Genomic DNA, 22,773 nt, shown 5'->3' with positions numbered 1-22,773 from the left:
TCTTTATTTTCTGGTATTTTGTTATTTCTTTTTAGTTTCGTTTTGGCCGTTTCGCCAGTGGCAGCACCGGAAACCGAGTGCCTTGAACCAACTTCAACTTCAACTTCAATTCCAACTCCAACACAAAGTCCGTGCAGATTTCTAATTAAATTTGCGGCCAACGTCCAGCGGATATGCCAGAACCAGAGGCACAGACACACAAACACAAACGGAGAGAGAGACCTCATCAGCCGAGTTGAAGCTGTCAGCAACTCGGCGGATGTCACAGTCTATTTCCGCTTGGATCAACAGCCAGTCAGTCATTCAGCCGGCTTGTAACATGTGTCTGATTCTGGCAAAGGTACTTAATTTAATTTGTTTTTGATGACAGGCATAGAGGCGTAGAATTTACTGACCAAGCCGCCACAGCGAGTACTTGCCACAATGACAACACACAACATACATTAATTATTGTCAAAAATTGCACGGTAATCATATTTTGCAGACGGCGATTTCAGTGATTCAGTTGTTTCATAATTTACATTATTACATTTGTATTTTTTACCTTACTTTGAGAGTGTTATCAAGCCCGGTTTTGACAAGAAAACGTTTAGTTAAATTTAAGATACATGTTCATTTCTTTTTCCAACTTTGCCTCAATATGCGAGTATCAAGCGTTGGTCTCATCATTCTAATAATGTTAAAATTATATTTTCGAAATTATTTATATATTCGTTTCGTTTGGGTGAATGGAATTCGAGAAGAGTTTCATTCGTCGATTTATATTAATATTTATTTATAATAAATGGTAATTTATTTTAATTTTATTTGCTATTAGAACAGCAGTTGGATTTGGACCAAGTAATCAAAGTATTTTACGCTTTATTTTTAATTGTCGCTTCAATTTAGTTTTTCTTTTTCAGCTGTCAAAACAAGTGTTCAGCTTATTGATGAGCAACAGTTATAGTATATCCCCAAGTATTTTTAATAACATTGGCTGAAAGACTATGACTATTACTACTATTTTTTTTTTTAAATAAATTTGCATTTATCCGACCTAATTTACAAACTTCAACTTTCAAGTGCTACAAGTGTTACTTCCATTACCTATCAAGCAGATGGCGTTATCGCAACAATTTAGTTTTTATTTTGATACCATCCGAGTATACAACTTAGTCTCACTGTAAGAGTGCTGTCAATTTATAACAAAGTAGGTTCTGTAATCTGTGGCTTTAATTATTACATATTGCAATATTTTCAAAGTAATTTTTATATATTTTTTAAACATTGTTTAAAATTGTTTTTCCATTGCTAAATATATATATTTTTTTCAAATCGACCTCATTTAAATATTGAATACACGTAAGAAGTGTATTTAATTTCTCATATTTAATAACATTGTGGCATCAATTTAGTTGTTATCCCATTTGAATATACAAGTTTGCCCCACTGTGCCAGTGCTGTCAAAACAAGTGTTCGGCAGCATTAACACTGAAACGCCAGTTAAGCTAAATAAGAAACCAAATTTAGCACACGGGCCGAGTCAGCGATGCAATCCCACCACACGGACCCACTTTGTACACCACCGACAACAGCCGATAGCCGCAAGTCGCTCCCCTCCCGCTCCCTTTTCGCTCTCCATGCTCATGGTCAGTTTAAAAGAAAAGCAATTTTACTGCATATTTTATATGCTGGCTGGCTGGCTGGCTGGTCCGCTAAATAGTAACTGTTACTTAGTTTTCTTTCGCTGATCTTGGCGTTTCGAGCGTCGAGCGAGTTGTGCTGCTGCTGCTGAGGCAATAACTTCCTCATATGCCAACGATGACGCTGCCAATGCCCATGGCTGAAGTTTCAGAGAGTTGGAGAGTTGGTTACGCTTGCCATAAAAGCACAACAAACACAACAAATAAAATAAATACGAGTGAGTCAAATAAAATAAGAAACTCGTTTTTCGCCGTTGAACTTGCACTCGTTTTCGTTTCGGTGTGCGTTATTTTGTCTCTTAACACTTGGGCTAGAAATAAAAGTTGTTATTATTTTTTCGGTTGCACTATTTCCCTGTTAAAGCCAAAGCCATAGTCAGAGCCAGAGCACGCAACTTGGCCGAAAGACACATTCACATCTAAGCACCTTGGACACGTTTTGCCGGTTTCACTATTTTGACTTCAATTCTTGCTAGGCTCAGCAGCAGCTTCACTCGACTCAACTCGACTCAACATAGCAGTTCCAGTCAGCTCAGCGAGCAGCTTGATTGTGTTAATTAAATTTTAATTATGCGCAATTATGTGTAATTAGACTTCGCTCGCTGCGCATAAATAAACACTGAAATGCTGTGCACCGCACCGTTGCCAATTTATTTTTCCCGTTGTCTTCCACACACACACACACACACACACTCTCAATTCCCCACAATAAAGTCGCCAATTTATCGTTAGAATTTGATTAATTGGCCTTATCGCTTGCGTTGTCATCGCAAAAGGTTACTGCCAGCTAGCTTTATCCCAACAAATCGTATGCATTAGCCGACCGAGCGTATACTAATGATGGCCTCACCGATTATTGCCACAGTCAACTGATATTGCAAACTGGAAGAAACATTATTATTATCTTCTGCCATTCTAATTTAAATCTACAATTTTTCTTCCCACCCTATGCTTGAGATATTGCTGCAGTTATTTTTCAAAAGGAAAACAAAACAAGTAAGAAAGCTACAGTCGAATGTGCTAGACTCTCCCGGATACCCGGTGCCCATTTTAATAAAATCAACAAAAATAAGGTATTAGGTATACTACATTAATATACTGAAAAAATATTGAAATATACCGAAGACTATATTTGGTATATCAAAATACTATTACTTTCAATATACATTCACAAAATATACCAAAGCAATTAAGACAGAAATCGTTTTTTGAGTATACATTAATTTTTAATTAATTCTAAAAATTTTATCTGATCGTAACAAAATCATAATATGACTGATATCCGGTTCCCAATAAGAGCAAAACGGTGAGATATTATTCTTAAATTATACCAAATTAATATACTTATAATATATTTTAATATCCCGTTGACTATATTTGGTATATCCAAAATACAAATATTTCTTAAATAATTGCTACAATTTTCATATAATCAAATAATAATATGAGAAAGACTATAGTTTTAATATAGCAAAAATTCGATTTTTCGGGGCTGGAAGTGGGAAGTGATCTGCATGCAAAATAGTCTCTCAGATCCAATGTTTTATACGGACAGACAGACTCGAAGATTACGCCTTCTAAGTGTTAGATCCATTTGCTGAAGACACTAAGTTATAATACTCTTCTACCCTATTGGTAGCGGGTGAGCAAAGTAAATTTAAGGATTTGATGTTTTCTTTTGTAGTTAAATAAAACAAAGAGATAAACAGAGGATTTCATGATGTCGTAACATAAATTAAAAAGTTGAATTATTTTGGTAACATTGAGTTCTGCTCCTCAAAGAAAAATGCAAATACAATTTTATTTATTTGCCTTATATTATACGTACACATATAGATCATTTCTATCAATCCCGTTGCAGTCCATGGAGAGTGTAACCCATACCACTTTCCACTCGAATGTGAAATGCGTGTTACTCGGTTCTGTTCCAGTTTGCAATGCAACCACAAAAAACCACATTGCCACCCGGAGTCGCCACTGACGAACGTGAGACATTCGAGTCTACTTAGTAATCATGGCAGACCTTTTACGAACATATTCGAATACAATGTATAACGCCAGTTGTTGCGAAGGTCAGTGTAAATGATAATATTATTATGAATTTCTTATGCTCGTTTTTACAGTTTTTTTTTCTATTAGTCCGTAAGGAAATATGAATGCGAAACAACCGCAATGAGGTACAAAAATAATAATAATTTATTTTCTCCTTCATTACCAAAACGAAAGTCCATTTGCTGTGGCTTTTGTGGCCAAAACTGGGCTGGCATTGTTTGACAGATGTTTCATACTTATGTAGTATTTGCATTTCAATTCGATGCGTAATTGTGGCACTTGAAAATTTGCCTAAACTTATATTGTACTCATGAACACTCTTTATCTAGGTTAATCTGAATTTTTTTGGTTTTGTGTTACAGCTGACAAATTAATACGAAATGGTGTTACTCTGCTGATTGATTTATTTGTTGGTTTAAAAATAAATGATGTGTGGGCTGCGCTTCGACTGAAAAATTGCTTATTTTTATATGTGGAATGTTTTATGCAAGTTTTGCGCAGGCGTTCAAGACATTCGGTGGCATTGAAAGTGCGTAAATAGATTTGGAATGAAAAGAGAGGCAAAGGTACAAGTAAATATAATTGTCAATTAAACAATTGCGGTGTTTGAAGAATTTATTTCACAATCACAATCGGATAAGCGACATTTTTGTTATTTTTAGCGCGTGCGCTGCGAAAATCGTGCAACAATTGACCGATATGCAAATTTTGTTATTTCAGTTTCCAGCTCACTTGCTGCTGCTGCTGCTGCTGAATGCAAAGATTTGCATAATTGGCTCTGGTGTTCTGGTTTAAAGTTTTGACTCAGTCACAAACAGAAGCAAACGCGTGTCGGCCAATGCGTCACTTTGACAGCCGTAGCAAAAACGAAAGACTTTGACAACAAACTTGGTTGCTAACAAGATATGTTTGAGCATGTAAGCTATTTCTTTGCTTAGTTACTGAATTTGATTTTGAAAGTGCACCTCACATTTATTTATAGTTCTTCTCGAATAAATTTACAGTGATCATTAGGTGAAGATTTAAATAAAGTTCATTAAACTATAGCAACAAACACAATCGATACATTCCAGTAAAGAACACAGAAAGATTTAATCGTTTTTCATAAATCTTTATATTGTGTGCTGTAAAATCATTTCATATTCTTGCCAAACAACAATTGTTCACTTCCTTGCTCATGTCATTTCTGTTCGGTTTGGTTTGGTTCTTATCTGCTCTCCTTTCAACATCAATCTTGAAAACCGCTTTATATACTCGTATTCAAGTAGATCTGGGCCTTACAATACATGTCTCAATTTTCAGTATCTATGATCGCTTTGATGTTTTGGCTCAATCTTTCAGCACAAAACTCTGGCAACAATTCAATTATAAATACTTTTTGATTAAAGTGCCGCACATTAAACAAGAACTCCCCTTACTTCAACTGATATATAGTGATATATATGTTATTCATCAGACTATGTGAATGTACTCATAAAAAACCACAAGTTTCCATTGTGCTTCCGTCTGCGTCACTTTGACCCCACAGTTTGTACTTATTATAGATCTAACTCAGTATTAAGATGTTGTTTTTTGTTTGAGGCTTTTTACACTCCCAAAGCATGGCAATTTTTTTCTATTGGTAAATAAATACGATTTTAATACAATGCTGTTTTGCTGTTGCTTTTTTGTGGTCAGAGCATACCGCAATGCTTTCGTTTAGCGTCTGTTATTAGGCACACGCGAATGTATCTTTTGGATTGTTGCGACTTCCGCCTGGTTCACTGAGGAACAGTTGGAAGTATTGGTTAGGCAAATGCGCAAATCGCTTAATTATATGGTGAGTTGCTGGGCACCCGCACTTGATTGTTGCGGGCGTCGATTTGTTGTAGCTATTTTGCATTGATTAATTTGCTAAATGAGTCAATTGCATTTAATTAAGTGACATTTATTGAGTACAAATTTATGGCATTTTCATTGTAATATTCCGAGTTGTAAAATGAATGGAAACTTGTTTAGTCTGAGAGACAATTCTTAGCTGCCTTTGGCTTGGCCAATTTGCTTACAAAATTACATAATTTGGATTGCCAAAAGTGGTTGAATACACTTTGTTGAATATGCTCGCAGCTAGCTTGCTAGGTTCCACCTTCGAGACATTCACACTCTGCCCACAATTGCAGCGAAAAATGAAATGTAAAAAAACTGAAAAACTGGTAATTGTAACATAGTTATAATTTATCCGTGTTGCTGTTTGTGACAAAAGTAACAGATATATTATATAGACACCGCGATATCTTCCGTCTAATGAAAATTACATTTTATGACTTCCTGCAACGCCCACAAACTGGTGTCGATTTCCCATATTGCGCTCAAAGAGCGTATGCGTAATTTCACACTGACTATGCGTATGCGTAATGTCTCATGAAACTTGACTCGTTGCGTTCGCTTGTGTAATTTTTCCCCCACCCAAAGTTCGAGTATTTCATTGATTCATTGTGACGAGCTATTTTGGCTGAGTGTGAAAGTGAACTAGTGTTGAAATTCATTTAGTGAATCACACAGAATTCATTCAAAAGTCTTTGGCAATTTATGATAATCACAATCTTTGTTGAAAACATCATAATGAAGTTATGCCAGCTGCTCTGATTATTTCCGCATGCAACTGATAAATTGCAACCCAATTGAATTCACAATGCAGATCAAACAAAGAACCACACTTGGCAAACACAACAAAAAACCCACACAATTTGGCCTGTCAAAAAAGCTGACAGATTGACGAATTACCTGACAGTTCGTTTGTTCTTTTTTCATTTGTGTTGTTGCTTATCTTTTCCTTTTTCTGCAATGCATTCACAAAAAAATGCTACTCGGTTTCCTTTCGTCTCGTTTCGTATCTGGCTGTATAATTAAATTAACCGTTAAGTTGTGTAATTTCGACTTGTTGCGACCAACAAAACATTAAAAAAAGGGCAACGGCACCAACATACAACGATTTTGGTAGTCGTCATTGCGCTTTATTAACATGCCGCACTTAAGAGTTCTTCTGATGCCAGTTAAACAAAAGACTTAAGCAACGAACTTGATGTAATGGGCACACCAAAAAAACAAGTTGTTAACTGGCAAAAAATACCCTTGTGACTACTTATTCTTTTGTGTTAACTAAATTGGACAGTTGATAACTGTGAGTCATTGCGTAAAAGCGGGAGAATTTCATGATGAAATGTGCGAAGCGCATTGTGAACTAAATCGACGAAATTTACATAGCCTGTTTTCACAAATACAGATACATAAGTATGTGTGTTTGTGTTTTTTCCTTAATTAGCGTACAAATGCGAGGCATGAGACAACGACATACTTCGGAGACCCAGAAACACCTACACGTCGAAGAGTTTCAAGTACGATTTATGCAGCTGCTTTTCAAATTGAATCTCGCGAGCTGCCTTCTGGGGCTACAATTAAATGGCCATCATGCTTAGCCAGCTACACTTGCACTTTAATAAACTGGTTTAACAGCGCATCGCATCTGTATCTCTATCTTCATATATGTATCTGCATCTGTATTTGTACATCTGTCCGCCCTGCGTGCAGCACAAAAACAACAACAACGAAGACGACTGACATCGAGTGTCATAACTTGAGCTGAGCTCTCGAGCTAAAAGCTACGACTGGAACGCCTTCAAAGTCAAGTTCAATGACGTACTCGCTATGGAAGTACTTAAAATGGTTGCTTGTTTTGGCCCGCAGAAACGATAAGATTAGATTCATCGAATTGTAAACAGCAAACAACCAAAGCGAAAAGCGAAAAGCCAAAACCAAAACAAAATAGCCAGCAAACTTGTTAACTAATTTATGTGATAACTTTGTGATTGCGAACTGTGTTCGATTTGCATATTTAATAGGCCATAGCTGCTGCCGTATTGCATATGATTAAAAGCCTGAAATGCCCTGAAACGGAAATAAACATTTGTAGTTCGTGTCAACTCTGGGAATTTATATCGTATCGTATATACCTTCTGTTTGGAGAGCAAATCACTTGGAGTGCAGCTGCTCGGATTGCGCTCTTGATCCACTTTCCACAATTGTGCCTAAGTCAACTTTTCCCTCGTTCAACTGCTGTCCATCAACTGTCACTTAAGTGTTGCCAATTTAAGTGTCATTGCTGGCTGGCTGTAAACGCCCCTTTTTTTGTGTTGTGTTTCGGTACTCTTATTACTCTGTTATTGATGCCACACTTTCATTTGTATTGTTGCTAGAACAGTTGAATAATGTGTGAAATTTGCTTTTATTTTTATCCCGGCCATTTGCCAGTTGACAATGGCACTAACAAATCTTTAACTTTCTTCACTTAAAGCCCCACAAACGACTTTCATGTTACCAGCCATGCATATAATTATAGAGCACCCATACGACGAATACTCGGAGAGTACTTTACTCTATTTACATTACTTTACTTGTCGTTGATTAAGTTGTTGCTATCGCCCATTGTATCGCTGTTGACAATTGGGAGCAGACTTTGACTCCAGAAGAGCTCGAGCAAAAAATCTCGTAGAATGTGTCACAAAAGTGCCGCAACAATATCTGAGATCAGAGATCTCTCACAGTTGAAAGAAGCGTGGGTGAAAGTTGTTTTTCTTCCACAATATTTACTTTACTACTGCTCTCTTCTTATGTTGAGAGTAAGTTGTGTGCAATTTCAGATACATTGAGATGATATTTTGCGTGCTGGAATTGAAGTAATAAATAAAACGATAGTTCTACACGAATAACAGCAGAAGAGGCCATTATAAGAAAGGGAAATTGAAGGGCAGACATCTTCTACCACTTAATGAGAGAAATAAAAAAGATGCTTAAATAACTTTAATGTTTTTACAACACTCATAAAAATTAACGAATCTACGAAATGCTCTCCATATTTGTAAATTATGTTTCAATCAAGTGAATCACATACTTCAAATTGACAATTTTATTGAGCTAACCTCTTTCAAAATTGCTGGAAGCCATTTTGGTCATATCCTGCTAATAAAGTTTACAACGTTTTGGCCGCCTTCAGGCACGACTGCCAAAATGGTAACAGGCCAATAAATAAAGTCAGCAAACGGCGTTTATCAGACGCCCGAAATCAAGACAACATTCATAAGTTACTACTCACGGCCACTCCCCCTTGGAAAACGCCCACGCATGTGCTCCAATGTGACAAAATAAATGAACCGTTTGCCAACACGAACAACTCACAAAATCACAAAAGAAATCTCAAGTAAAAAAGTAAAATAAAATAAAATATGCTACGTTTTCAGGAACTGCATATTAAATGAAGCGTAACGAAAGAAAAACGAGCAGCGCTTGCCACATAACGTCAGTTCGCATGAAGTTGCATTCGCCGAGAGGGGGGAATGGCATCGGGAATGGCCCTCGTAGGGCCAAAAGTTAATTACATACGACGCCTACATCGCAAACGACAGCGAATTGTTAAGTGTGGTGTGTGTGTGTGGTCAAAAGCTTGGCTTGGACACTTCGTGTTTTTTTGAAAGTGAAATATGACCTGGCTTATCTGTGGTCAGTTGCAAAAACCAAAATACCCTGCAAATACTACAGCTGGATTTAAAAACAAGAAAGCAAATTACACTTGAGTGTGAGATTTTGAATAAGAGCAAAAATATTTACTAATAACAATAATAATTTCAGATACTAATAAATTAATCACAAAAATATATATAAAATAATATAATATACATATATATTAAATAGGTGTTATAAATATTAATAGAAAAGAAATGCACATGTTTTCAGTATTTTTCAATGTGATCGCAATGTATAAAATATATTAATTAAAAACAATAGAAGACACAAAGAATAATGAGCAACACATTCATCTGACTTGAGTCGTTGTCAAATTTCAAATCAAAATATATCAAATAAATTAAATAAATACAACAATACAACAATAATACTTAAATAATAAGTCTTAAGTCGTTTTATAATCTGAATGTATTCGTTATCTAATCTTACTAACTGACAAGTAAATATTGCAAACAATACAATTGTATTTGGTTTTTCAATGCTGCTGTTGTCAAGAGGATTTCTAATTCCCTCACTCGCTCAACTTCAAATAAAAGTACTATAATCAACTTCATTAACTGAATGGTATCTCCAAGCTGTGCTCAAGACTATTCTTAATGGTCTTTGGTTTTAATCTTTTTGCATACAACACAACATACAATTTTGCATGAATGCTTATGGATTTTAACACTTTTACTTTTTGTGCTCAGCTGACAATAAGAAATTATAATTTACATAATAATTTAGCGGCTTTTTTATTTTCTTGTGCTTTCTGTTTTTGCGTTGATTGATTGCCGTTGCTTAGCCTTGAGACTGAATGTCCGCAAAATATTTTTGCAGTTGTCTCGGCCGAGTTTGTCGCCTCAGTCTTTTGTATGCCCTTAATTGGATAGTGAAAAACTGAAGACATGCAAAAATTGAACAGCTACATAAAATAGATAGCCAGATTTGCATATTGGCGAGTTGGCGGATTTTTGCATGAAAGCTAAGCAAATCGGATGGCAGTTTGGTCAGATAGCTCCGAATTAGCGACTGACAAGCGGATTTACATAAATGGTGCCAAAATATATCAACTGTGATGTTATGGAGAGAGATCGAAGGATGATCTCGTTGATGGACATGGCGAATGCATGTTTTAGCACATCGATAATTAAATGCATATTTATTTATAGAAAATATATAATCGATGCTCATCTGTTAAAGCACATGTATTCTAAAAGGAAAGTGAGAGATGAGCAAAAGATAAGATGTAAAGTGAAGAAATCACAAAGAAATATATCATTTATCATAGTAGAGTCAAAAGAGGGCAAGTAAATCTCTTTGCTGACAAGAACAAGTTGATACAACAGACTCAATTTCGATTAAATCAAATGGGAATATATTGAATTAGAGATCTCTTTCTACATACTCGTATGAACATTTCAAAACTAGATTATTTCCATAAGTTGTTTCACACACATTTTCTCTTGTTTATTGTACAGTTGTTCGGGTATAATTTCTAATCACGTCACGATGTTTATCCAACTTAATAGCTCATTAAATAAATCCATATGAAATTAAGTATTCGCATCCCTCACAATTTCGTATTATTTTGTTCGCTGTTTGGCATGATTTTCTCAAGCACACAGCAAGAGTCTGGCTAATTTACATATCGATTGTCAATTCGAGTATATGCCGTTGTTCTATGGCATTGACCCGACGCGTCGTAGCGAAAGAACTCGTTTCACAATTCAATTCGCAAAAGCCGTGTTCCCATCAAACTCTTTCATCTGTGATTGAGTAAGGTTCGGACACCGCGTCGTATGAGTGATGAATGCCAGTCAACGAACCAGCTTCAACTTTTCTAGCAACAATTCCGTGAGCTCAGGTTACCTAATGCCACGTTCTATGCGGATCAGTTATAATCCCTGACCCCTTCCCCTCCCATTCCCCCTATGCTACTCGCGTGGGCGGCGTTTCGATGATGATGATGACAAATATCGCACACACGTGTGCCCTGATCAAAGACCACAAAGCCCGCAAAAAAAAAAGAACCGCTGTTGGCATTGCGTCATTTGCACAACTGGCCACACGTTGCCCATAAAACTGCAGTTTATGAGCACTCGGAAAATATTGAGGAACTGGAACTGGCTCAATATGGAAATGACCAAATTTCAATTGCACGTCTTCGTCTCAACTATAAAGATTTGTATCTTTATGAGAGTATTTGAGTAGAAGGTGGTCAAGCAGAGATGGAAATGGAGATGAGGATGGAGATCCGAATGGTAGCATTTGCTACGTACATAGTTCTATGACCTTTTTGGCCAAAACAATGCCAATTGCCTGGCTTATATACGTATATACTATATAAACCAAATTGTTTTAGATGGCTGCCATTTGATTAGCGCTGACACTTTGCCCATAAATAACCAACTAAAACATGTTCTCCCAGAAGGCAGCGCCTGTCGAGCTGAGCTGCCAGACACGCAAAAGTACTTAACAATGACCAAAGAGTACTTAAAAAGCTAAAAATGGTCAACGAGACAAACTAGAAATGGCAGGCAGGCAGAAAGGCAGGCAAGCAAGCAGCAAACAGGCAAGACAAGACCTAGAACCGAATGCCTCCTCCTTACAAGCCAACAAGCGACCAAAGTCTTCACAGCTCTGCCTTCCTTCGTCTGCCAGTTCTTTTGCTTCTTTCCATTTTTTGCCAAGACAAAAGGATGCTCTCGAGGCTCAAGTCAAGTCTGGCAGCTGCTTAGAATTTTTATTTTGCAGCAGGAAATAAGCTGGCCTCAGCTGCAACTCCTTTTAAAGCTAACCAAGGCCTTAAAGAAAAAGCAAAACAAATACAACCTAAAGGCTGTAGGAGGAGAGGATGGCTTGGCAGGAGAAGCTCTTAGTCTACAGCTTGTTAGGCTTTTTTTGCCACAGCTTTCTTTCTGTCTCCCTCTGACTGTGTAAGAAATCATTTTGACTTGTCTTATTTGTATACCCTGTAGATCGATGCAAGAGGATCGATCAGTTAAACAACAACAACTATGAAAACTATCTTTTTATATAGTATTTCAGTTTTTTGTAGAGTATCTCTCGTGTCAGCTTATTTGGCTTTTCTTTGACTCGTTCCTCTGAAGCTGTCTTTAAAAATAGTTTATCGCCCGATCGCGCATTTATTTCGTTTGTCTCTGTCGAAGTGCCTGCCCCCTGCCTGCCTTCCTTCCCCTCTCCCCTTCCTGTGTGCTCACTTCCTAGCAACAAAGTTAATGCTGTCAAGATAGCAAAAAGGAAATCAATGCACAGCTTGTTTGCTGCTGCTGCCAAGCTAAGGGTCTTTTGTGTGAGCCAAATGATAAATGCATTGCAATGCCATAACAGCACTCAAACAGCAAAACTCGAACAGCTGGGCCAACAAATGTTGCAGGAAATGGAAATGGCAATGCATTGAAGGGAACTCGAATCCTTAGTTTCTCTACATCTGTTGCTCTGGTCGCTTTGTTTGCATTTAACTTGTGCAAAAATATTCTAAATTGCTGATTAACACGCTGGCCATGGCTTGCGGGGATTGGCAAACTTGAAGTGAACCTGGCTTAGTCATGCTGCAGCTTTGTTTGACTTTCAGAGAACTGCAATAGTGTATTGTCTCACATAGGGTGATCATTCAGCATTGCTTGTTTCTTTCAATAGATATGACATCACCATTTTTTTTGTTTTTAAAAATAATAAAAAATATCTTAAGCATTTTAACATTTATATCTGATATTCGAATTATCGGAAATTATAAATGTGATATGAGCTTAAAACGATTTTTTGTACATGCTAATAATTTAAAATATATCCCTAAATATAAATCAATACATTTCATTTTAAGTATACTAGAGAAGAAGTAGAAGTTGGATGTTTGGGTATCAGATATTTTATTCCTAGATTTTAATCTTAACTTAAGATGCTTTTGCTCGCAGTCTAATATTTGCCTTTCCCTTAATACAAGTATATTTCAATATACATTAATTTTACTATGCTAGAAAATAACCTAAGAAATTTTGCAATTTATATGTAATATTCTAATTATCGTAGATTATTTAAATTATCGTAAATTATAAAATTCATCTTCGCTTCCGATGATATGGTTGGCAGTATAATTTTTTAAATATTCCTGAATAGAAAGAAATATGTTTCAACTTATATATTCTAGAGAAAATCTTAAAGAATTTGACTGATCTAATCTGATTTATTTAAAGTATTTATTTATAGCCAAAGTAAGGTAAATTTTACTTTAACAGCAAATTTGCTCTACTTCGATGATCGTTTTCATGTTCCTTTCCTATTTTAAATCTGATATAAGTTTCAGAAGTGCAATTTTGTGTTTCTCTGAATATGACATCATTATATTTAAATGTAAATATGCTAGATATGATCTTTTGAAAGTTGACTATTCTTATCCGATTTTTGTAAATTTATTACCAAAGAAAAATGCATTTAGTTTCAACACCTAAATGACTCCATTTCGGTGGTCTCTCAAAGGTTCCTTTCTCATCGTAAATCTTAAATTTGATATGAGCTTTCGCTGTGGCTCATTTATCAACACCACAAGGCACCCCAATTACAAGAAAACACAACAACAAAGGTGCACAAACATCTTTCACTTCATTAAACGCAAAACTAGAGCGGCTATAAAAAGTCAATCACACTCGCATTCGAATGATTTTGAATGGATTTTAATAGCCCAGTCGCTGGCTAGTTGTCTTTAAAATTAAATAATAAAGCGCAAAAAATTAATTATGACAAATAGCAAAGCGAAAACTTTTCATTTCGGCTACCAAGACCAAGACATGAGAAATGTGTGTGACTTGGGGCAAAAAACCAAAAAACTCAGACGAAATGAGCAAAAATCACACGGCGCAGTCATCAATAGGCAATAATCAATACGAATGAGCTTGTAAGGAAAAGTGGAAAAGTGAAAGCGATGGCAATGTGGATGTGGATGACGACAGAGAGAATGAAAACATGATACAAAAAAAAAAAAAATGCTGCTTTTGTTCAAGAAAATGATGTTTATTGTTACAAAGTTGTAACCTGCAATTGCAGCAAAGAGTTTGAAAATTATATTGCAGTTCCGCAATTTAAGAGAGCTGCTACTGAGATTAGGTAACGCCGCTTATGAAAGCAGCTTAAATACTTGATGTTGGCCTGCAGGCAAAGTCAGCCCAGTCAGACACACGCGGTGTCTGTGGCCAATCCCCCCGAAATTAGCTTGGTCTCTCTCAACCTGCATTGAACCTGCCCCTGGCTGGTGGCTGCTCATTAGCAGCATGACTAAACACAAGTAATAATAACAACATAAACGATCGAGGTACTCGAACATCACAGTCAATTAATATTGAAGGTCAGGGCAGCAGCTCTATTAGCGGGTAAACACAACACAACACAACAAGCCGCCCAAATCCAAATAAGCAAATTCATATCCAAAATTGTTTACTTCCTCACCTACATTTCGCACCTCAATAGACACACTCACTTACACACACACACACACACACGCAAACCAACGCACACTCAAGTACTCTCTTTGTCAATAGTTGTAGTTCTAGGTCAAATGCAACCTGCAATTTACATATTGTAGCCCCTTATATAATTCCCAATTAGCCCGCATTATTAACTATAAACTTGAACTTTTTTATACCCCCTACCTATAAATGTAGAAGGGTATTATAACTTTGTGCCTTCAGACAGAAGGAGGCATCTCCGATCCTATATATTATATATATTCTTAGACATAATCAACAGCCGTGGGGATATAGCAGCCATGTCAGTCTGTCCGTCCGTCCTTATGAACACCTAGATCTCTGAGACTACTATACTATATAAGAGATAGAGGCATAAGAAGAAGAAGAAGCAAATGCTATCGGCCCTGCAAAACTAAATAAATAAAATAACAAGCGAAGCACTAGAGATGCGATTCTTGGTACATACAATAACAACTACAACTATTTTGAATAAAGTATTATAAGAATATACTATATATAGCCTTCGGTATATTTTAGTATTTTTTGGGAGAGTTGCGATTCATGGTACATACAATAACAATTAAAACGATTTTGAATGAAGTATTTTTTCAATATACCATATATGTATATTCTTCAGTATATTTTTGTATTTTTGCGGTATATTTTCAGAATATAGTTTTATTTAAAATAACATAGCGGGTATCTCACAGTCGAGCACACTCGACCGTAGAAATCTTACTTGTTTTATTTTTTAGGCCAAATTGCTTACCAAAGTCAAACAATTTCATTCATGCTCATAGAAATGGCGTCCCATTAAAACGAAGGCATTGAAATACATAATAATAATAATGTGTTTTATTTTGAAGCGTTTAAAAACGCACGAGAAACGCATTCAACTCGCATGATTTGCCCTTTTTCATTATGCATATTTCATGGTTTAGAGGTCAAGTTTAACACCACATTAATTGCGGCTTATTGTTGATTCTTTATTTTAATTAGGCTTTTCAACACTTTTTACTACTGTTTGGGAACACAAAATATATAATAGGCTTATTGTCCATTCTTATAGAAATCAAAATTATTTTCATTATATTTTCCAGTTTTATTGCTACCATAATTCAATTAAACACACAAAATCCATTATGGCTTAATTAATGAAAAGTTTTTAATTAATTGCATACAAATTATTAATGAAGTTGACTGATTAACTCCATCAAATAAAGACTGGTTGCTTAATAATGATTTTTAACTTAATTATCGTTGGCAAAGGTTTTTTCAAATTACTTATTTAATTTGCTGCAGCATAATAAACTTTTCAAGCATTTAATTAAACATCTGTTTAAAGCATTGAATAACTGGGTTACCGGGTAAAATGGCGAGCGAAGTTGCATTATTGTTGTTTTCTTTTAGAAATCGTGTAAAAGTTAATTGCATTTGCGGTTCAGGTTAATTGAAAAATGGTTTTGCTGTCGATTATTGAATGTTTATCGTCTTTTTTATTGAATCACCAGCAGAAAGTGTAAGTGAAATGCAAACTCGGACTGGAGTTGCAAGCTGTTGTAATTGGCATTTAAAAGAAGATTAGTTGGATAATTATTAGGTAGATATTTCTATTCGCATTTAATTCAAAATACATATCTCCCTGAGAGATATAACACTTTTTTTTCATTGCCACTGAAATGTTTTGCAAGCCAATCAAGTCAAGAGCGTGAAATGTAAAAGCCTCCAACAACAATAAAACAAAAATTATATACATAAGTATATATGAAAATACTGAAAACAACAACAACAACAACAAACAACGCAACCGCAAAATAATTGTGAGCCATGGCAAAAGCTCAACAAAAAGCCAACGAGAAGAGAAAAACAACAACGCAACAAATTAAAGCATGAAAAACAAGTCATAAAAAATACCGAAACTACTTGGATAATAGCAACTAAAGCAACAGCAGCAACAACAAATACAAACTTGAAGAGCCCCGACTAAAACAAAAATGTTACAAATTTTCTAGTTGTTGTCGTCGTGGTTTTTTTTTTGTATTTTTTCTTTGGTGATTGCGCAGTCAAAGACCTTCATGCCGGTAATTGGCAGCACAGTCGAAAAAAAAAACAAGACCCAAGAGGCGACTTCTCCCAAAAAAAAAAGGAAAAACACAAACTTAAAGCAAAAAGCCAAACAAAAATATTCTGCACATAATTATGCAAAAGAAAAAAAAATGAGCGACAGCAGCAGGAGCTGACCTGGTCGAACTTGGACCCTGTCTAATGGGATTGCCATGGTTGTTGCTTTTTTTTGCTTAGCCCATGTGATAGGCAGGCTTTAGCTAGTCATTGCAAATATTCCGCCAAAAAAAGCACACAAAAAAATAATCAGAAATTGTCTTCAATGAGACCGAAACAGGCTGGACAAGACAATGGCCGCAGTCTCAGTCTTTATTGCCATTGTAATTGTTTGCAATTATAACAATTCGCAAACGGCTCGCTCTTAGTGGATACAACCCCAGCGGGTGGCAATAGGAATGGGGATGGATCGAGATAGGCTTGACTCGGTCTGCGATCTGTCTTGGCGAATTTTCTCCGCAATTTTGCAATTTTTTGTTTGCTGATTTCATGAAATGACGTCAATAAACACATTTCGCTTAATTTTTTGTGATATTTATGTTGAAGTCTCTGGTTTCTGCGTATGTTTTTATGATACTCTCTGGTAGGCTTTTTGAGTACACTCGTACTCGCTGTTAATTGCCATTTGCCATTGCCGCCGACTTGTCATCAATCCTGAGCGACTTTGTGCTGTTTGTCAGTCGTAAGGCGATCGCCGTTGATTTGTGTGACTGCAGTCGTAAACTATAAGTTTTTGTGTGCCTTTTTGTGTTTTTTTTTTGTTGCTTTGTTAAGCGGCTTTGATTTGCTGGACGTTGGTTAGTTGGCTTGTTGCTTGGCTGCTTGGTTCAATGACACTGCTTAGGTGCTGATTTGATTGCTTATTTAAATCGAGTGACGTTGTAATGGCAGGCTGACGTGCTGTCGACGTTTTTTGATATTTAGACAATTCACCATGTAATTTATATATCAACTTTCACCTGACAATCTACATTTTTCGCAATGCGAGTGGATCAAAAAAATTAATTAATTGCGAATTTGTGCAAGTTTGTTGCCTAAGTCTTTTGTTGATGGCATTATTTGAGGAGCTTTGTTGGTTTTATTGAACTCATGTTAAGATTTGCATTTGTGGCATCCAATTAGAAGAAATAAATTTCAATAAATTGTTCATAAAGTAATTTAGAGTCGGGAATGAAATCTGCTTTATAGATCAAGAAGCCGACTGATGCATAAACCATGCAAGTTTGCATTGCAAATTATGGAGAATTCAAAAAACTTGTATTTGTGTTTTATTCTGGCATCCCTCCCCTACTTATATGTGTCCCGATTGAGCTGATTACTGGCAATCAATTCTCTTTCATATTATTTTATGACTCAAAGAAATTTGCATTTTATGATACATACCGAGCCAACACCCACAACACAGCGCATGTTGCACACGAGGCAAGACTTCTTGGCATTCATGGGGCAGCATGCATATCGAATGAAGCTATAAAATGTTTAATTGCCAGAGCAAAGCGCCGTGTGTGACAGCTTGGGCAACGTTGGCTTAGCTTGGCTGGGTCAATAAAGCAACATACATATGCATAAATGAATTTTGTTGACCAGCTGCTCGGCAAATGAATGAATATTTTCTTTATTGTACAAATTGGAGGCATGCCGGCATATCAAGAGCTAATAAAATTGTAATTTCCATTTCTTATATATTGTAGTGTAAGATGTATTTATGTAAGAGCACACAGGCAGCAACAGCAGCCTCACAATTGAGTTGCTAAATAGCTCCGTTAGCTGGGCGTTTGCGCACAGACAATGCAACAAATTGTTTTCATATTTTTGTTTTCTCGTTTTGCTTTTGTTCAGCGCCGTCTTTCACAATGCCCGAAAAGAAACAAAAAGCCTAATTGAAGGTAATTTAAATTGATTAACCTAAACGCAAGCCCACAACACATCAAGCAAAAACTTGTCCTAGGTTGGGCTTCGTTTATGTTGTCGAGTGTTGACTGCTCACTGACTGTCGCTGCTCGCCACGGAGGTGTAGTCACTGCAGTTTTCAACTGCTCTTTTCGAATTGGCATTGTTAACGAAAAAAAGACAAAAAAACGACAACTGAAAAAAAGTCGTGTGGGTCGCTTGTCATATGGGTGGCAATATGTTGAATATGGTAGCGTGTTTTGAGGTGTTTATGGTTTAATTAAGCACGTTGAAAAAATAAATGAAAGGAAAGAAACTGACGTTGGCTCAACAATGTCTCAGAAACATTGTCCAAAACAAAAGACTTAAGACACAAACTTGATTTGACTTGACTAGCATACGAGCTAATTAGGAACACAATAGTAATTAAGTCGATTGAAAATCGACACAGCGTCAACTCATGTGCCCAAACCTAAAAACCTTGAAGTCAACCAGCCTAGAAATACTTCCACCTCTTATGTCATCAGTCATGCTAGCTACATTTCCATGAAGCGCACGCTATATCCTGGCTGGCGCCGAAATTAATACGAAAGCCAAGCCAAAAGCCAACATTAAAAACATCTATTTTTTTGTAGATATAAATGCAAACAAATTGCAAATGGCTCGACGTCTGCCAAAGTTCATTGGAATTAATTCTAAGCGAAACGCAGCTAACGAATGATTTATATAGAATTTTTTTTTTGTTTTTATTGGGATTTGTTTTTTGTTTTCAGCATTCAAAATAGCAATGTGCAACCATAAAAGGCAAAGCTGATAATTATGACTTTGAAACGTTTGGATATGTCGGTTTTTTCGTTTGTCTGTGGATTTTTTACTTTTAATTTTTTTGTTTTCTTGTTTTTACTTTTAGCTATGCGCAATTTTTCGTTCGCCCGAAATTGTACTCACAAAGAAAACAATGTGATAAAATTGTCAGCAAATAAAATTGAATTCCCTGCATATGCAAATAGCATGCTCGGGTGTGGTGTCAAAAACACCATTGAATTATTGCTATAAAAATTAAAAAAAAAAAAAGGAAAATTATGAATATTTTTTGTCAGCATTGTACATTGAACTTTTTTCGGCATTGCTATTAGAATTATTTGTTGTCAATCTACAATCTATTTATGAGTGAAATATATCGATAGTAGAAGGCGAAAACCTTACCATTTATCAGCAATTGATATGCCCTTTATGTGCATATTAGAACTGAGTCTGACACGTGCTTCGTTGTCGTTGTCACAGCTTGACAAAAAGTGCTTGGTGATTGCAGTGCTGAAACTCGCTTAATGTCAACGCCATCACGCCAGACACTGAGTTCTAACTGTGACATTCAAGAGACTGATAAATTGCCAAAAAGGCGCGTGGCAATAAAAATTATCGTAGCTCTGACACAAGGTAATGCTAGAACTCCACACCCAGTTCTTTTGGGTCGTTGTTTTTCGTGATGTCGTTGGAGGTGACAATTGGGGCCAACACCTTTTTTGCCAATGGTAATTTGTGCTAATGCACGTCGCAAACTACTTTATGAGGCTTAAGCTGATCCCTGGACGAGTTCTTGAGTAATTTAATATAGTCATAAATATTAACAAGGAAACATGTAGTTTAATTCTGTTACTCGCTCTGTCTCATCTCATTGCAGTAAAGAATTATAATAAACAAAATTCTGATATCATATAAATAAATCTCTACAATTAAAGAGAGATTTTCTACAACAATCTGCAACGCTGAACAGATGATTGACTCTAAAGAATCATTGAACTTTATTGCAAGAAAAAATATTTCATGATTTCATGATTCAACAACCTAGCAAATGTGTAATATATATATATATATATAAGTTTGTTTCCTAAGTCTTTTGTTTCGAACGAGTCAGAGACGAGATGAGAAACTACAACTACTGATGTGTGTGTGTGTGTCCACAGAGATGCATGAGAAAGCTCATTGGATAATGAACGTTGCTGGGTGGGTGAGAAAAATGTAAATGTTGTGTAACACTTAGTTGCCGGAAATAATGAGTAAATGTATTTTGACTGTGGTCGTTAGTAATGTAAACGCATTAAGAAAATCAGACATTACATTTTAGAACATTTAAAACAAAAAATACTTTATAATTTGTGGTAATTTTATGGAGAAACTAAATCCAGAGGAAGAACAATGAACAAGTTATACAAAACATAATTTATTCTTGCAATTATAATGAACTTTCTTATTGCAACAATTCCAGTTAACATTATTTTTCCCCTCTATATAAATTTCAAAGAAACTCAAGCAATTGTCCGTAATTCTTTGCAATCTCAACTAAAGTCATAATAAAGCCTGATTTGGCTGTGCTTTGCCAACACATTGATTGTATCGCAAACATTTTTGGCAAACAGCTTTGTTATTTATTATATAATCGAATATAAATTAGAGACCAAAAACTGGACAAAACTTTAAATAAATAAATCAAAAGACGATTACACACTTACCTCTGGCACTGGCTCTGGCGCGATAGTCAGACTTTGATAGCTCTTTTTAGCATGTGTCTTACGCTCCAATCGAAGTCCACTGAAGGCGTTTTTGGCTTATGCTATATTATTGTTGTTATTCTTGTTGTACTCGTATTCAATGTTGTTGGTGTCGATGGAGACTCTGCTGCAAAACCAAATGCACTGGCGATTGGCATCAATGTCGCTTGGCCGCTTTTTAAGCTGCGACTTTTTTCATTCGATTTTTATTTTTATTACGCTCACACACAGACACACACACACTCATAGACAGCAATTGAAAACGCGTGGTTTCAATTTTTGTATCGGTATTATTGAATAAATAAATAAAAAACGCGTAGTCAGCGAAAAAGCAAAGCAAATCAAAGCATCGGAATAAAAATTATTGAAAATATATCTACCATATACATTATTTATTTATGTATAAAAAATTAATTTTCAATGATTTTTATGCCGCAGCATGTGGGCGACTAACTGAACACAAACAGCTGTTTGTGGGCTTTAGCTAACTACAAGCAAATAAATATATATCTGTATACAGTATATATGTATATATGTAATTCTGAGCGTTGCACTTGAAAAAAAGATAAATGTATGCAAAGTTAACGAAGAGCAGAGACGCCTTTCCCTTTCCCTTTTATTTTGTTTGTTTGGGGGACTCGGTTGTCGCGTCTCGTTTTTCACTTTCTTTACAATTGTTTTGAAATTGTAACTTTTGCTGCTTAGTCTTTGTGACTAAAAAGCGGCACTTGCGATAGCGTTTTAAATGCGCCTGCTTTGCGTTTCACACTCAACGCTTGGCTTCACTTTAATTCACGTCGAGTTCAGCTTTAGACTTGGCCTGACACTGAGACGGAGAGGGAGAGAGAGAGAGAGAGAGATAGACTGACATCAGCCAAGTGGCTAAAGAGCTTTATCACAGACAGTCACAGCACAAATAATTTAACGTTCATTTTCTTTTTCTATATTATTTATTACTTTTGTTTTTTCTTTCAGTTTTTTGTTGTTATTGTTTCGCACTAGTTCAACGCCTGCGCTAAATGTGCTTATATTGTATGTGTATTAAGTATATATAATTTTGTTTTTTTGTTGTATTTTTTTTTGCTCGCAACTCGAACTCGTTTCTCGCTTTCAGGCGAGTCAAGTACTTTGTGTATCTTGTGCTCAACCGAACCGACTGTCTCGCACGCCAACGCTATACTAAAAGAGTTTTCAGCTTGGCCCGCGCGTTAAATAAGCCCGAGTCTGACAGCTGGCTCTGCTCTGGTCTGGTCTTGCTAACTTGGTCTGTATCTGAGTATATCTGCTTCGTCGGTCTGGGCTCGATCGGGCTGCCTAGCCAATGGATGATGTCAGCTTTTGTGGCCAGAGAGTGTTGCGAAGAGAGAGAGCACAAACGGAAGTGTAAAGAGTAAATTGCTTTATGGCTCGGCTCCCTCATTGTGTCGTTGCCTCTCTTCGGTCTAGACTCTATAGACTCTA

At 36.2% G+C, this 22,773-nt stretch overlaps 1 protein-coding gene across 1 annotated transcript in view; it reads right to left on the bottom strand.

Annotated features, from left to right (window-relative positions):
• The window catches only part of LOC133850516 (uncharacterized), a 47,816-nt gene extending 25,322 nt beyond the window's left edge, over positions 1-22,494 (bottom strand). Inside the window, 1 exon segment of the mRNA XM_062286646.1 lies at positions 22,270-22,494. The gene's annotated coding sequence lies outside the window, so the exon portion shown is untranslated.
• Between the last annotated feature and the right edge of the window lie 279 nt (positions 22,495-22,773).

Source organism: Drosophila sulfurigaster, chromosome 2L (genome assembly GCF_023558435.1).
Source record: "Drosophila sulfurigaster albostrigata strain 15112-1811.04 chromosome 2L, ASM2355843v2, whole genome shotgun sequence".
Classification (NCBI taxonomy): Eukaryota; Metazoa; Arthropoda; class Insecta; order Diptera; family Drosophilidae; genus Drosophila; species Drosophila sulfurigaster.
Note: the sequence above shows the minus strand (reverse complement) of the source record. Positions and strands in the feature narration are given on the sequence as shown.